The following is a 15,616-nucleotide window of genomic DNA, read 5'->3' as shown; positions in this document are numbered from 1 at the left end:
AATTTCTTTTTTGTTTTTTGTTTGTTTGGCTGTGCTGGGTCTTTGTTGCGATCAACAGGCTTTCTCTAGTTGCAGCACACAGGCTTGGTTGCCTTGCAGCATGTGGGGTCTTGGTTCCCAGACTAGGAATCCAACCCACGTCCCCTCTATTGGAAGGCGGATTCTCAGCTGCTGGACCGCCAGGGAAGTCCCCTGAATTTCTTTTTTGAATATGAAAATATCTGTCTTATGGAAAATACCTAACATACACACAGAAAGAATGGTAGGGATTATGAACATTCATGTAACCATGATCTGGCTTCAACAAATTTAGTTCTCATTTTGGCCACCCGCCACGTTGACCCTAAAAGTCTGACTGCAGTGAGTGGAATTCTTTGTGGAACCCAATGGGCACTCACATGACCTTTTATTTTCCCCTGTATTTTTGAAAAGCCAAGTTGGAAACATCAGGGGGAATCCTTTGAACCAGGTCACAATCAGGACTGACACCATAGCTAAAGCAACATGCTGTGATCTAGTGTTTTGAATATTTCTTGTGGAAAACTTCCTTTGAAATGTTGGTTATGTTTAGATTTTACTTTTTTGACACTAAAATATCAGTTTCTGAGATCAGGGGAGATTTTTGTCTGTTTGTTCATTTTTGTATCCTCAGCACTTAGAACAGCACTTGGTACATAGTAATTCATTGAATGAATGAATTTTAATAATTACATAAGACCACTGTTCAGTTAAGGCTTGAGGGGTTGGGAAAGGTTATAAAATGTTAATCTGTTTGTTACAAGGTATCTTGTTGTATTGAGGCAGACTCTGACTCCCTCTGACACCCCCTGGCTGGTTTCATTTCTTTCTTCTTCCATGTGAGTGTGTGCATAGTCGTGTCTGACTCTTTGTGACCCCATGGGCTGTAGCCCATCTTAAGGAGACGGAATACCAGACCACATGACCTGCCTCCTGAGAAACCTGTATGCAGGTCAAGAAGCAACAGTTAGAACTGGACACGGAACAACACACTAGTTCCAAATCAGGAAAGGAGTACGTCAAGGCTGTATATTGTCACCCTGCTTATTTAACTTATATGCAGAGTACATCATGAGAAATGCTGCGCTGGATGAAGCACAAACTGGAATGAAGATTGCCGGGAGAAATATCAATAACCTCAGATACGCAGATGACACCACCCTTAAGGCAGAAAGCAAAGAGGAACCAAAGAGCCTCTTGATGAAAGTGAAGGAAGATAGTGAAAAGGTTGGCTTAAAACTCAACATCCAGAAAACTAAGATCATGGCATCCAGTCCCATCACTTCATGGCAGATAGATGGGGAAACAATGGAAACAGTGAGAGACTTTATTTTCTTGGGCTCCAAAATCACTGCAGATGATGACCACAGCCATGAAATTAAGACGCTTGTTCCTTGGAAGAAAAGTTATGACCATGTTAGACAGCATATTACAAACCAGAGACGTTACTTTGCCAACAAAGGTCGATCTAGTCAAAGTTATGGTTTTTCCAGTAGTCATGTGTGGAAGTGAGAGTTGGACCACAAAGAAAGCTGAGCACTGAAGAACTGATGCTTTTGAACTGTGGTGTTGGAGAAGACTCTTGAGAGTCCCTTGGACAGCAAGGAGATCCAACCAGTCCATCCTAAAGGAGATCAGTCCTGAATATTCATTGGAAGGACTGAGGCTGAAGCTGAAACTCCAAAACTTTGGCCACCTGAGTGAAGAACTAACTCATTGGAAAAGACCTTGATGCTGGGAAAGGTTGAGGGAAGGAGGAAAAGGGGACGACAGAGGATGAGATGGCTGGATGACATCACTGACTTAATGGACAAGAGCTTGAGCAAACTCCAGGAGTTGGCGACAGACAGGGAAGCCTGGCATGCTGCAGTCCAAGGGGTCACAAAGAGTTAGACACGACTGAGTGACTGAACTTGAACTTGGACTGTAGCCCATCAGGCTCCTCTGTCCATGGGATTTTCCCGGCAAGATTACTGGAGTGGGTTGCCATTTCCTCCTCAGGAGGATTGTCCCCACCCAGGGATTGATCCTGCGTCTCCTGCATTGGCAGGTGGATTCTTTACCACTGAGCCACCTGGGTGCTTCAGATACCTGGACAGCAAGTTTTGCCCCTCACCCCTCAGCATCTGCTGGACTGTCATTCCCTAGCCCTTCAGCTACTCTGAGCACCACATAGTTTGCCTACACTCTCCACTCTTACTTCTCTCTCTCTCTTTTAATCAGCATCACTCCTGAAAGGCAGTCCCATAAGTGGAGCAGCATCTCAGGTGCAGTCCTATAAGTCACAAAGAGATCACTTCCCTGCATGTCAGTTGCAAAGCCAGATATGTGTTGACTTTTTGAGAAGACACATAACACAGGCAAATACTGAGGTTCAGGTCAACGAAAACCACAAGTTTTCTTTCCGTGAGTCATCATCAGGTGCAGTCGGTTTTTTGACGCTTGAGTGTCCATTCATTAGAAAGGCTTTACATTTACCTAACGTGTACCTCTGTAGGAAGTTGTCCTACCATCTGTTCTGAGCAGAGCCATTTCTTCCCTGCCCTGAGACAGTCAGGTGATTGGAGAGGCCTGGCAGGGGGGACCAGCCTGGGCTGCTGCTGCCCAAGGTTGGAGGGGCACACGGTCTTGTTGGACCCCTCCCTCCTGTAACTTCCTCCAAGCCAGCCCTACGTGGTCTGGGGTGTAATGAAAGTGCTGTGTCCCCAGGGGCCCCGCTGCTGGCTGTGGGGGATGGTCAGAGAAGCAAAAGGGCACCTCTGTTGAGTGAGAGTGAGCGAGCTGGTCTGAGCTCAGGATTGCATGGGTTCCTCAGTGCAGGAACCTGTGGGCAGCTGGGCAGCAGGTCAAGGAGTAGATATTTAAAGCACAACCCACCTACACACCCAGTGGAGAGATGGCAGAGTATCTGAGACCCTTCCTATGTTCCCTACTGCAAAGACTCTTGGAGGGAGCATTTGTAGAGGAAAGCTAGGGAAGAATTTTCTGCTCATCAAGCCATAAGGGCTTAGAGTGCTGGTTAATTGTACTAGGCGTGGGTGGACCAAGGGGGTACTCGTGCATTCAAAACTCATCTCCTGTATCCTTGGCTGTTCCTTCTTTGTTCCATTTGAAGGCTGGTCAGTGTGCCTTGTAAGCCTTTGGTTTGTCACTGTATACACAGGATCAGACACAGAGCTATGGCCCTCTACTTTCAGCAGCCATGGAATTGGTCCGTGTCACTGTTTCCAGCTCTTTGGCCAGCTGTGCATGAACCTAAATAAAGATCCTATCAGACTTTGTCAAGTGATTTGCCAAAACAGAAATGTAATTTATCTCAACTGTCTATCCTGAAGTCCACTAAACAAAAGGAAAAAAAAAAGTGAGAAAGAAAGAAAGGGAGAAAAGAAATGAGGGTGACTATCCTGAATTGCTATCTTGGGATTTATGAGTGGACTCTTATGACTACTGCATTCTTTTCTAAATTTTCACAAACCATCAATTTAATAATCCATTAGTACAAAAGTATGGGCCAAGGGGTCACTTCTAATAGCCTCTAGGCTGTAACTTTCAGTAAATCTCAGACTCACTTAAAGTTGGAGAACTCAATACTGTCTAAGCCACGTTCCTATGACTGGCTCACTGACCACCTTTCCTTCCATTATTTTTAATAAAATTAGTAGTTCAAGTGAACTGTGCTTTAATATAATTTCATATGCTAAAATATCTCTTCGATTTATTTCAGAGGAATAATAACATGGTAAAAAGAAAAATGCCATTTGAAAGGAAGTCTCTTTAGATATCAAGCTAGAAGCTTTCTTAATGCAACAAAACTGGGATGCAACATGAAATTTGATTTACACGCAACTCTTCAGAAGCATGTCCTGTGTATAAAGAAGGGTCTCCCCTTATTGACCCCAATCGTATGCCTGGACAGCACAAAATGGGGGCTGGACTGGCTGCCCACCCTCGGTTCTTCTGTGTGCTCATGATTAGAATGCTTTGTTGTCAGCTGGTGTGATTGTAATTTCTACCATACTCTGCCTGCTGTCTGTCGAACTGAATGGATAATGACATTTTTATTTAGGTTAATGTGATATGAGATGGGGCATGTAATACGAAAAATGTTTTAAAAAACAGTGCGGAGAAAATATTATAAGACAGTGGAGCATAATCTGTCTGTTTGCCAATAGCCACCATTTCAGGTTTTCTTCCTTGTACCCAAGCAGTTACGGAATATTTACTCTTACACGAGTTGCATACAAACAAAAGCTCTCTTTGCTGGGCTTGCAATCATCTTTATACAATCCACAAACCCCACAGTTCTTTCCCTAGATTTGCAGACAAGCAGGCCTAGGTGGCTTGTGCAAACACACAGGCACAGATGAACATACAATGCTATCATCTCACAGATCTGAACAAAAGACTCTCATTTGGTTGTTCTGTTTCATCTTCTTTGTAGGATAATGAATGCTTCCTATTTTTGTTTATCCCACATTTCTTCATAAAGCATACATGTTACATTTACAATCAGATAAAATATTAATGTTATTAATTTTTAAAAGAATGATTTGGGGGAAGGGTTATCGTCCAGCAGCCAAGCCTGGGGAAAAATTTCCCATTCTGCTTCTCTCACCTCTCACATTGGCTATCTTTATTATAAGGTGATGCTGAGTGTATGGCTGCTTAGCTTAGTAGTCATCAAGGGCAAAGCACCATCATCAGTCTGGGAAGGAAATTCCACAAAGAAGGAAGTCCTTGCTCATCTGGAGTTTACAGCATTATTCAATTGCCCAGTTAAAAACAAATGGTATCTGTATGGACTGAGTCTGAGGAATTGTGATTCAAGGTGTAGACAGAGCACAACAGAGTTAATTCCAAGAGGTAGAGAGGCCTTCTTGAGGCTAAGACTCTGAAGTTGTTAAATACACTTGACCTGGGGAGTGAAAACACTCAAAACCAATGAATAGGTTTCCTCTCCTTGGCCCTTTCTAATTGTGTGACCTTGGGCAAATCATTTAACCTCAGTCAGTCTATTTATTCATCGGCAGAATGGGAATAATGATATTTCTGTTGAAAACTTGTATCAAAGATTAAGAACAAAATGTGTAAAAGGTTTAGAATGCAGTGCGTACCCCGAGTGTCTTCCTCTGGAACAGTCCCACGCTCCCAGACTGTTTGGATGCCTGGCATCTCTTATTCCTCCCAGCAAAGTCCTTTTGGAGTCACCTGTTCTTTCCTCACCATGTTAACATCACTTCCATTCTGGCATCTGTTTCTTCATTTTTATTGCCCCAGTGATCACTCTGATTCAGGCTTTGCTACTCATCACTTGGAATAGAACTGACATCTGCTTCTTGAAAACAAAGACTGTACCTTAAGCATCTTTATATTAATAGTCCTAATGCCTTGTATTGGAGGAGGGCGTGGCAACCCACTCCAGTATTCTTGCCTGGAGAATCCTATGGACAGAGGAGCCTGGCGGGCTACAGTCCACGGGGTCGCAGAGAGTCGGACACGACTGAGCGACTAAGCATGCAATGCCTTGTATAGTGCCTGGCATATAGGTATACTAAGAAAGCAATTTTTGAAAATGCCTCGTGTCTTTTCACTTTCCAATCTATCCTATATTCAGTCACTAGCTGGGTCTTCTGAAAATACTTGTCATCTGAGCAACATATGGCTAAGATTCTATGGAGATTCCCATTGATTGAAGGGCATAGAATAAGTTTCCTATTTTCCAAAGCCTGCTAAGAACTGAACACAGGCAATGACCATGTGAATAAGCTTGGAAACAGATTTTCTCCCGGTCCAGACTTCAGATGAGATCACAGCCCAGGCCAACACCTTGACTACTTGACCTTGATGCAGAGGTACCCCCCTAAGCCATGCAGATTCTTGACTCACAGAATCAATGAGCTACTAAATGGTTGTTTTAAACTAAGTTCGGGGGTAATCTGTTACACAGCAAGAGATAACGAACACACTTTCAGTGTCACCCTCTTCTGGCAACTGGTGTATGTTGTCACATATGATTGAAGGTTTTAGTGTTTGCTCTGTTAGAAAGGAGCACAGGGCAACACGTTCAGTGGCTTCTCTAGAACATGATGCCAGTGTTCCTTAAGGGCTTTAACACAGAAGCCATGTAAGAAACATTAATAGATTGAAGTGTTCTTTCTGTTGTAGCCAGGATGTAGTGCAGTTTGCTGGGAGCCAGCCCTGAATGAAAGACCTGAGGCCCACGCTGGTTCTCTTACTGTGGACAAGTCCTGTGACTCTCTCTGCAGTTGAGTCCTCACTCCCAAGTGAGGAGCTAATTGCAATAAGCTACAAAGCCCCTTTCCATGGACATTCTAAGATTCCAAGGTCACTAAACAGCAGCTGAGACAGTTGCCTGGGGACCATGGAAAGAGCAGGCAGCTCCCTAGTGGGGCCAACAAAGCCTCCAACAACAACATCCTGAAGAAGGCCTTTTGATATCTCTTTGGTGCATTGACTTCAGAATTACATAAAGATCTAAAAGGAAGAAACGGGTTATATTTATGCTCAATAATTCAATGAAAGTGAGAGAATTCTAGACCACTGACTCCTGGCTTGTTGCCTTTTTCTCCAGAGTCAGCATCCACATTCCTTTTGCTCCTCTGTTAATTAACTTCTAGGTTATAATTTTGCTCAGTGTAGCTCTGATGCCATGAACTTGAAAAGCAAACAAACACACGCCATGAAGCCTGCGGAGCTCCTGGAAGTTTGGCAAATGGAGTAGGTCTGAGTGCTAAGGAAGACACAATTCCTGAGCAGGGGAAGGGAAGGAGAGGGTCCCTCCTGTGTCAACTGAGATGTCCCCCACATAGATGGTGTGTAGGCTAGGGGACACATGTGTCCACCCACGAAGAGGGACAGAGAGAAGAGCCTGAGCAGAGGACACCCCTCAGATTAAACACAGTCCCGGGAGTCTCTTGCCTGGGGACCACAGCAGAGTGGAGACTCTATAGACTGTGGCCTTGCGGTTCCCCTCCTCCACCCCAGGGTCCAGGGTGGCATCTTGGAGGTTAAACAGCTGAAGAGGAAGCCCCTTTTCCTCACTCCCCTGCTTTCAATGATTTAATAGCTCCTCACTCTCCAGTGAAGTTCACACCAAGCCTTGCCCTGGTACAGAACAGCATGCCTCACCCCTCCTTCCAGTCTCCCCTCACTAATCCCTTACGCGTACTTTGTGTTCCAGCCCATTTGTACTCCTCCAGTCCCTGAAGACACCCTGTACTTTCTGTCTAGATGTCTTTGTTCCTGCCTCTCATTCCGCCTGCCATGCACCTTCTCCTTCAGTCAAAACTCAGTAAGAGCATCAAGGCTCAGTTACAATGCTGCTCACTCCCAGCGCTCCTAAAGCGGCTTCCAGTGCTCAAGAGAAGACGTGTGCTCTGTCACAATCTGTAACAATGTAGGAATTTCTGCACCTCCTATATGATAAACCCCTTAGGGGCAGGAGCTGATATGTATTGGTTGAATTGTATGAATTCAATGTTTCCTTCTGTGTGGCATTCTTAGACCCGTTTGTAATGCTGTTTGGGAACAGATGTCAGAAGGGGGATTTCCTGAATAAATAAGAGTCAGCTAAGAGGGAAGGGAGATGGTATTTAAACATATTGTTGGATAATGGAAAAAGTAATATGTTAAGAGTACTGTAAACTGGTGACTAACAAATGTAAAATTAACAGCAGTTAATGAAACTTATGGCCTCCTTCTGCCACCCAGATTATTAAAAACGTCCATGACTTATGTATGCAAAATTTCCTGCTGATAAATATTAGCTCTAGCCATCTAGGTGAATAATCAAGTGTCATTTCTAACAAGTCAGTGGCTCCTGTCAAGAGTTGTGACCAATTAGGACTCACCCTGATGAGGAGGTGGCTGCTGGTGTTGCCAAGCAACAGGCAAGCTGGGAGGCATATTTAGATGCTCTTTTAGATTTAACCAGCGGCAAGTCGGAGCGCCATGATGATGCCGGCAAGGGAAAACCAAATTAGAACCCAGAATGGGGTGTCCGTGATGAGGAGTGTGTTTTCTTTTGAATGCAAATGGAAAAGGAACATGTTTAACCAGAATTTAAACAGTCCATCATTATACTGATTTTAATTAGGAGATTAGGTGTCAGCGGAATAAACTGTGTGGCAAGATAATGGTCTCTTGCTGCTAGATAAATACCTAGACCTTCTGGAAAATGGGCAATTGGTCAGGCAGGGACCATGTATTTTTGGACTCTGAAGAATTTATTACCCCAGCCACACTTGGTTATAATGACTTTCATGTTTATTGTCTGGAAGGATTAAGAAATAAAAGCAAATATTAAAAATAGGCTTCTTGAGGCTGATGCAGCCCAGAGAAAGCTGCCTGCTCCAACCCCACAGGAAGGCTGTGTTCTCTTCTAGAAGCTCTTGTGTGTTATTGTCTGAAGCGTTTACTGTGAAAATTTACAGGCCAAACGAAACTGCGACGATGACTGGAATTCTGCAAAGACGTTTGCTCTGAAACGGTCGGAGCTACGCATTTACTCATAAGCTGGTGGTATCAACTTAAATTTTTTTAAATTGTAGTCATTCCCGAATCATATGTCTTCTCCAAGGCAGGAAAGGCCCAGAGGGAATAATAACCGCATCTGTCTCCGCCTTCAAGATTCATGCATTATTGACGGTGCCTTCCTGACAGGGAACATCTGGATGAAAGTGAACAATTAGGCATCGAGCTAGATTCGCAGCCACTTCCCTGTAGGTCTAACTTTTCTTTAACCGAGTCCTCCATGTGCAGACACATGATTGGCTCTTACTCCTGAGTGACACACCCAGCTTCAGGCTTCCTTGTATGGAGCTGCCAGGTCTCTTTCTATCTGCTCTGTGGGCCACCATGGGCTTAGTTATCTGGGTGATGAGCAAATACCTATGTCTTCTATTAGGCTTTAAGGACAGATGAGATTCAAGCTGCCATACTGGGTTGGATCCACGGTCCATCTAATTTGGAGCTTGGCTTCTGCTAAAGGTGCTTGGTCATGGAGTTCCTGGTAGAATCTACTTCCAAAGGCACAGTGCTCAATGCCTCATTTCTTTCCATAGTCAACTCTGATGTTAACTCTTTCTGTTTTCATGTATTAGAAACTTATTTGAACCCAGAATAAACAAAATTAAACATATTTCTTTACTGCAGTTTTTCCCCTAAGTCTTTAATATGCATAGTGAATCCCTATGCATAGAGAAATCTGGTTTGCAATATTTTGCTGAATTAGATGACCATGGGGCCTTCCCAGTCCTCAATGATTTCAAATCCTTCTCCTTGGTAGTAATTCATAGCTTGAAGTTCTTCATCATATAAGTACCATTTAAATGCTTGTGTCCTAAATGTACTGTTTTATTCTTGCTTACACTGAAGGTTATCTGTCGCTTTCATGCTGACTTACACAATCTTAGAAGAGTCTTAGAAACTTATCCCAAATGATTTAATATTTTTCACATCAGAAGAATTTGGAGAAATATACAAATGCATAAATTTCATGGTGTTCTCCCTCTCAGATGAGTTATAAAATTTGAAAATAAAATTAGCACTAACCTGGGTCCCCAATGAATCCTATTATTTATATATTTCCCTCAGAGGAGGATTAATTTATTCCCAGTTTTGTTCCTTGAAATTAAATCTATTTACTTCCTGACCCATAATAAATTTTTACACAATCCCAGGGTTACTTATTAATAGTCTTTGGAAAGAATCTAGCAAAGAGTCTGTAAAAATTCACATAAATCTACTCATTTCACCCTTTAAAAAAATAATCTTTTAGGGTGAAAATCTGGCAGGCTAATCAGACAATATTTTCTCTAATAAAAAAAAAACTGTTGTTTTCCCAGTAACACTCAGCCATCTTTTAATACAAACCCCAATAACTTGTCTGTCACTGGAGCATGATTGCAATGGTGTCTTCTGAAACCAGGGATGCATCAATCAAATTTTCACTCCTTCTCTATCTATATTATCCCTGGTAAGACGTAAACCAAAACCCAATTTTATTTTAAATAAAACTAAGGATTCATGAAAGAATGCTGATTTTAAAGGAACTTTCAAGCCTTGTTGGCCATGGCAGCCTAATATGCAACAAATAAAGATGGTGCCATCCAAAGCTTTTTGAATATTAATGACACAGACCCAGGAAGTGAAGGACTTAGGCTGCCAGGGGATGAAGGGAAAAGCCTCAGAATTCAAGGGAAAACAACTCTCTATTTCAGGAATAAACACTGAAGTGGGGCTTCCCTGGCAGTCCAGTAGTTAAGACTCCGCACTCCCGATGCAGGGGGCGTGGGTTCAATCCCTGGTCAAGGAACTAAGACCCTGTTTGTTGCACAGTGCAGCAAAATAATGATAATAATAAACTCTGAGGTTTGATAATAAAAGTTCAAAAGCAACTTACAAATTCAGAAAGGACTGGGGATTATATTGATATTTCAAAGCTATTTCTGGGAAAACTGAGTCAGGTACCCTTGTCTGAGTGGACTCATGGCTCCTTGTGGGTTCCCGAGCTTCTCTCTTCCATCTCCTCCACCCCAGGCCCTCAGTGAGCCTCCTTCCCCTCTCTGTGTCTCTGTGATCTGCTTTCTCTATTTCTGCATGCGTAGGCCTGAGACCCTCTAAAGAGAGAGCCAAAAATTGGCTGCATTCTCTTACATAATTGTTCTTTGATGAAACTCTTTCTCTTTCGTTTCCTTTTTATCCTAGTTGTAAAATATCCTTAGGTAGAAAGCTTCCTGGTTCTATGATTCCCCATCCATCCATCCATCCAGCAAATCATTATTGTGTACCCATCTTGTGCTTCATGCTATACAATGAACAATAAAGGAGAAAAATAAGTAAAATAAATGGAATGTTAGCTGGTGATAGTACTACAGAGAGAAATAAAACTGGGAAGGGAGTGGGGGGTTCTGGGGCCCAGCCCTTGCAAGCCTGGGGAGACTGCAGGTTGAGAAGGTCAGACAAGGGACCAAGAGGAAGGTTGGAACCACCAGTGCATTCCACTTTGGCTTTAACCAGAATCCTGCCAGGGGACTTGTAAAGCATATAGATTCCCAGTCACCCTAGAAGTCCTTATTCTGCAGGTCCTGGGGTGTGCTGTGCCGTGCTAAGACACTCAGTCATGTCCTACTCTTTGCAACCCTATGGACTGTAGCCCACCAGGCTCCTCTGTCCATGGGATTCTCCAAGCAAGAATACTGGAGAGGGTTGCCATTTCCTACTCCAGGGGATATTCCTGATCCAGGGATCAAACACGAGTCTCTTGCGTCTCCTGCATTGGCAGGCGGGTTCTTTACTACTCACTAGCACCATCTGGGAAGCCCATAAGTTTTTATTTCTTTATTTATTTGACTGCACTGAGTCTTCATTGCCAGTGTAGGACCTCTTTAGTTGCAGCATATAAAATCTAGTTCCCTGACCAGGGATTGAACCTGGGCCTGCTGCCCTGGGAGCATAGAGTCTTAGCCACTGGACCCGCAGAGAAGTCCTTGGAATTAGCTGTTTTAAACAAGGATATTAGGTAATTTTCATACAGCTCCTGGTCACACAGGGCTTGAGAACCAGTGTCTAGAAAGCAAAAGCCAGTGAGAGGTTAAAGTCCAGGGGAGCATCCAGAAACCTTGAGGGTCATGGAAGCTGGGAAAGGAGGCAGTCAGGACACTGATATCTGGCGGCCAGCTCTCTCTTTTTCTCTCCTTCACCTAACTTCCATAGGATAGAAGAGCCTCCATCTGTCTACACCTTGGTGTAGAGTAACACTCCTTACTCAGAGCTCCAAACTCTTCTCTTCATATGCAGAGAGAGCTGCTTTGGGAATTAGGAAAACTTTACTCCCTACAAAGCTCCCAGCTCCAAGAATGCACCTGCCACCTACTTCTGAAGCAAAGATTCAGTGGGGGAGAGAAAATCCAGGACACAGTTTATGGAGCATGAAGCACGCAGACATTGGTTTAACATTCGAAAAATATTATCTTTGTCACGTGCTTATTAGTCCTCGTGTTTCTTTCTGTTTAAGCAGCATTTAACACCTTTGGCTGCTGCTTCCTCCTCGAAAAACATTTTCCCATCCACACTCTCCTAGACTTCGATGTCAAGCTGTTCTTCCCAAGTCATCTTTGCATTAACAGATCTCTCCTCTGCCCCTCACTTATTTATGGTTCTCCCTGCGACTCTCTTCTCATTCTCTGTACACATGGGGTGACCTCACCCATGTCTGGGTTTTCTGTCTTTTTTTTAAACTTACTTTTCTTTTTAAAAATTGAAATATAGTTGACATACAATATTATGTTAGCTTCAGGTGTACTACATGCTGATGTGACTTTCACATTCATTATGAAATGATGACTATCCTACGTCTAGTAACCATCTGTCCTCATATGAAGTTATTACAGTATTATTGGTCTTATTCCTTACACTGTATATTTATATCCCCGTGGCCCATCTTTCCTACCTTTCTCTCCTGAGCTCAAGATGTGCTGCCAACTTCTGCCTTAGATGTCACCCAGAAACCTTAAAGTCACCAGGTCTAAACTCTCCACAGGTGAGGACAAAGGTGACTCCCTCTGCCCGGAAACAGCATCCTTTCGATTGAAACCCAGGAACCTAAACGGAACTGTATTGAGTAGAAAGATGATTTCCAATGGAGCTTTAAGTTTACTTGTAGATTATGTTAAACAATGAGATAGATCTGAAGCAAAACCTAGGGAATCTATGAAATTTCTTCCCCCTCTCTCTTTCCTCCACTCTCCTCACCCTCCCTCTTATTTCTTACCAGCCCCTTTCTCCTAGACATCTTAGTGCTACGAACCTCTTAGAGGAACTCTGTTTTCTGCAGCTAATTCAGGCACTAAGAATTTGATTTCTGAACCAAAAGGAGAAAATGCATTGGATCCCAGGAGCACTAAATTTGTTTGGGCAATGACACTGTATCAGTTTCTAGAGTGCACCCTGTAAAATGTTAAAGAAATCGAGACCCTGATAAGGGTCTTATCATTTCTTTTATATGGACCATTTTTAAAACTTCTTTATTGAATTTGTTACAATATTGCTTCTGTTTTATGTTTTGGTATTTTTGGCCCCAAGGCATATGAGATCTGAGCTCCCCAAACAGGGATGAACCCACACCCCCTGCAAATTGGAAGTCGAAGGCTTAGCCACTGGACCACCAAAGAAGCCCCTCTTTTTTCTTTTGTTCCTTCAAAGAAACAGGGCACAAAACTGTCAAAAATAAACAAAATCTTTTTTTCTTACTTAGAAAAAAATCAGATACCCTTCATCAATTTCTTTTTTTTTTAAGGAATGATGAGATTCTTTCTGCATCTACAGTCATTGTTGACTCACAAATAAGGAAGTGTGACGTCACAACCTGTTTGAGCTCCTGATGTGAGCCCATGGTTTACCTAACTCTGCTCCTCCCTCCCCTCCTTCTGGTTAACTCAACATTGTGACCGGGTGTAAGAAAGGTGATCCAGATAATGCTTTACAGCTTTTTAAAGAAGCAGGCCCTTCCTTCAAACTAATTCTCACATGAATCCTCAGTCTATATAACACAGCTGACTGTGGAGCAGGGCTCTGGGCTCCACCTGTAGAAGGACAATCCCCTTCTCATATTTCCTTGTGGGGAATTTCTCTACCAGCGGTGGTTCCCAATTCCAGCTTTACATCAGAATTGCCTGGGGAGCTGTAAAGTCCCCTCAAAACCAGGCTGCATTCCAAACCAAACCAATTTCGTCTCCATGTGGGGCCCAGACAGCAATAGCTTGCAGAGCTCCCCAGGTGACATGACTGCATACCCACTCCAGCTCTACACGCCCTCCCATATCAGGCCCTGGCGCGGAAAGGAGGCACTGAGCATGCGCGGGCCTGCTCTTGGGGGACGGGGTCCACGCCCTTCTGCCGGGCTAGGCTGTTGGTGCCCCCTCACAGTGAAGCATTAGCAAGCCCACACTCCCTGAAGGCAGAGTTCATTTTTCAAACAGCTTTACCAGAGAGAAAGGAGGTTTCTCTCTGAAACAAGCGGGAACCCTTAGTGTTGTCTGGCACGTGTAAGCTTTGAAGCGAAAGTTAAAGTGTTAGTTGCTCTGATGGTGTCCAACTCTTTGCGACCCTATGGACTATAGCCTGCCAGTCTCCTCTGCCCATGGACTTCTCCAGGCAAGATACTGGAGTGGGTTGCCATATCTTTCTCCAGGGGATGTGAGCTTCCATTGGTGTTCAGTTGCTCAGTTGTGTCTGACTAATTGTGACCTGGTGGCCTGCAGCATGCCAGGCTTCCCTGTCCTTCACCATCTCCTGGAGCTTGCTCAAATTCATGTCCATTGAGTCAGTGATGCCGTCCAATCATCTCATCCTCTGTCATCCCCTTCTCTTCCTGCCTTCAATCTTTTTCAGCATCTGGGTCTTTTCCAATAAATCAGCCCTTCATATCAGGTGGCCAAAGTGCTGGAGCTTCAGCTTCAGCATCAGTCCTTCCAATGAATATTCAGAGTTGATTCCTTTAGGATTGACTGGTTTGATCTCCTTCAAGGGATACTCAAGAGTCTTCTCCAACACCACTGTTTGAAAGCATCAATTCTTCACTGATTAGCCTTTATTATGGTCCAACTCTCACATCCATACAAGACTACTGGAAAAACCATAGCAGCCCCTTAGCCATTTCTCTTCAGAAGGGCTCAAGGACTCAGTCCTGAGCTGTTGCAGAATTCAGAATAGACATCAAAGTCAGACCAGCAGTTGAGGTGCCTTCAGTGAGGATCAAGTGACAGTACTTGGCCTGGAAGCAGGACAAACAGTAGGTTTTATTTGTACAACTGGTAGGGAAGGGTGGATGCCTGGTTGGGGGAAGGAGGGAGCCCCGGGTTTAATAGCATCTTGTAAATGAGACTCTTCCCTCTGACTTGGCCATGAAGATTAGCCTGGGTGTGCCTGGCTGCCTGGAGGTCTGCCAAGGCCATTCTCATACCCCTCCCTAATAATCCCTGGCCATTTCTTCCCTATTTCAGACTTGACTCAAAGCTCTCCTTTGTTTCAGGATGTTCTCTAGTTCCTTACTATATAAAGACTGAAGACAGGAGAAGGGGACAACAGAGGATGAGATGGTTGGATGACATCATCGACTCAAAGGACATGAGTTTGAGCTAACTCTGGGAGATGGTGAAGGACAGGGAACCCTGGTGAGCTGCAGTGAGTGGGGTTGCAAAGAGATGGACATGACTGAGAGACTGAACAACAACATGTAAAGTGTGGTTCGCTGTTCAGAAGCATCTACATCACCGGGTAGCTTGTTAGAGATGCAGAATCTCAGGGTTCACCCCAGACCTACTGAATCAGAATCTGCATTTTAACAAGCTCTCCAGGTGATCTGTTATACAGGAAAGTCTGGGGAGAGCCCCTCCAGTTTTCTCCTGGGTGCCCTCAAAGTGCCCTGGCCAGAGCTTGGGACTCAGCAGGAGAGCCCTGTGTGCGTGCTGACTCACTACAGATTCATGGCAACTGGGGCTGTGATAGGTTGGAGAAAGGGAGGACTCTCCAGGACAGTTTCATGAGCTTTCTGGATAACAGGATTGAAGGGCACAGC

General features: G+C 44.0%; 1 protein-coding gene across 4 annotated transcripts in view; it reads right to left on the bottom strand.

The window, feature by feature from the left end:
- The window catches only part of TBXAS1 (thromboxane A synthase 1), a 173,175-nt gene that overhangs the window by 66,288 nt on the left and 91,271 nt on the right, over nt 1-15,616 (bottom strand). The gene's annotated exons all lie outside the window — the stretch shown is intronic.

The sequence above is a fragment of the Bos javanicus genome, chromosome 4 (assembly GCF_032452875.1).
Source record: "Bos javanicus breed banteng chromosome 4, ARS-OSU_banteng_1.0, whole genome shotgun sequence".
NCBI lineage: Eukaryota > Metazoa > Chordata > Mammalia > Artiodactyla > Bovidae > Bos > Bos javanicus.
This window is presented reverse-complemented; position numbering and strand designations above follow the sequence as displayed.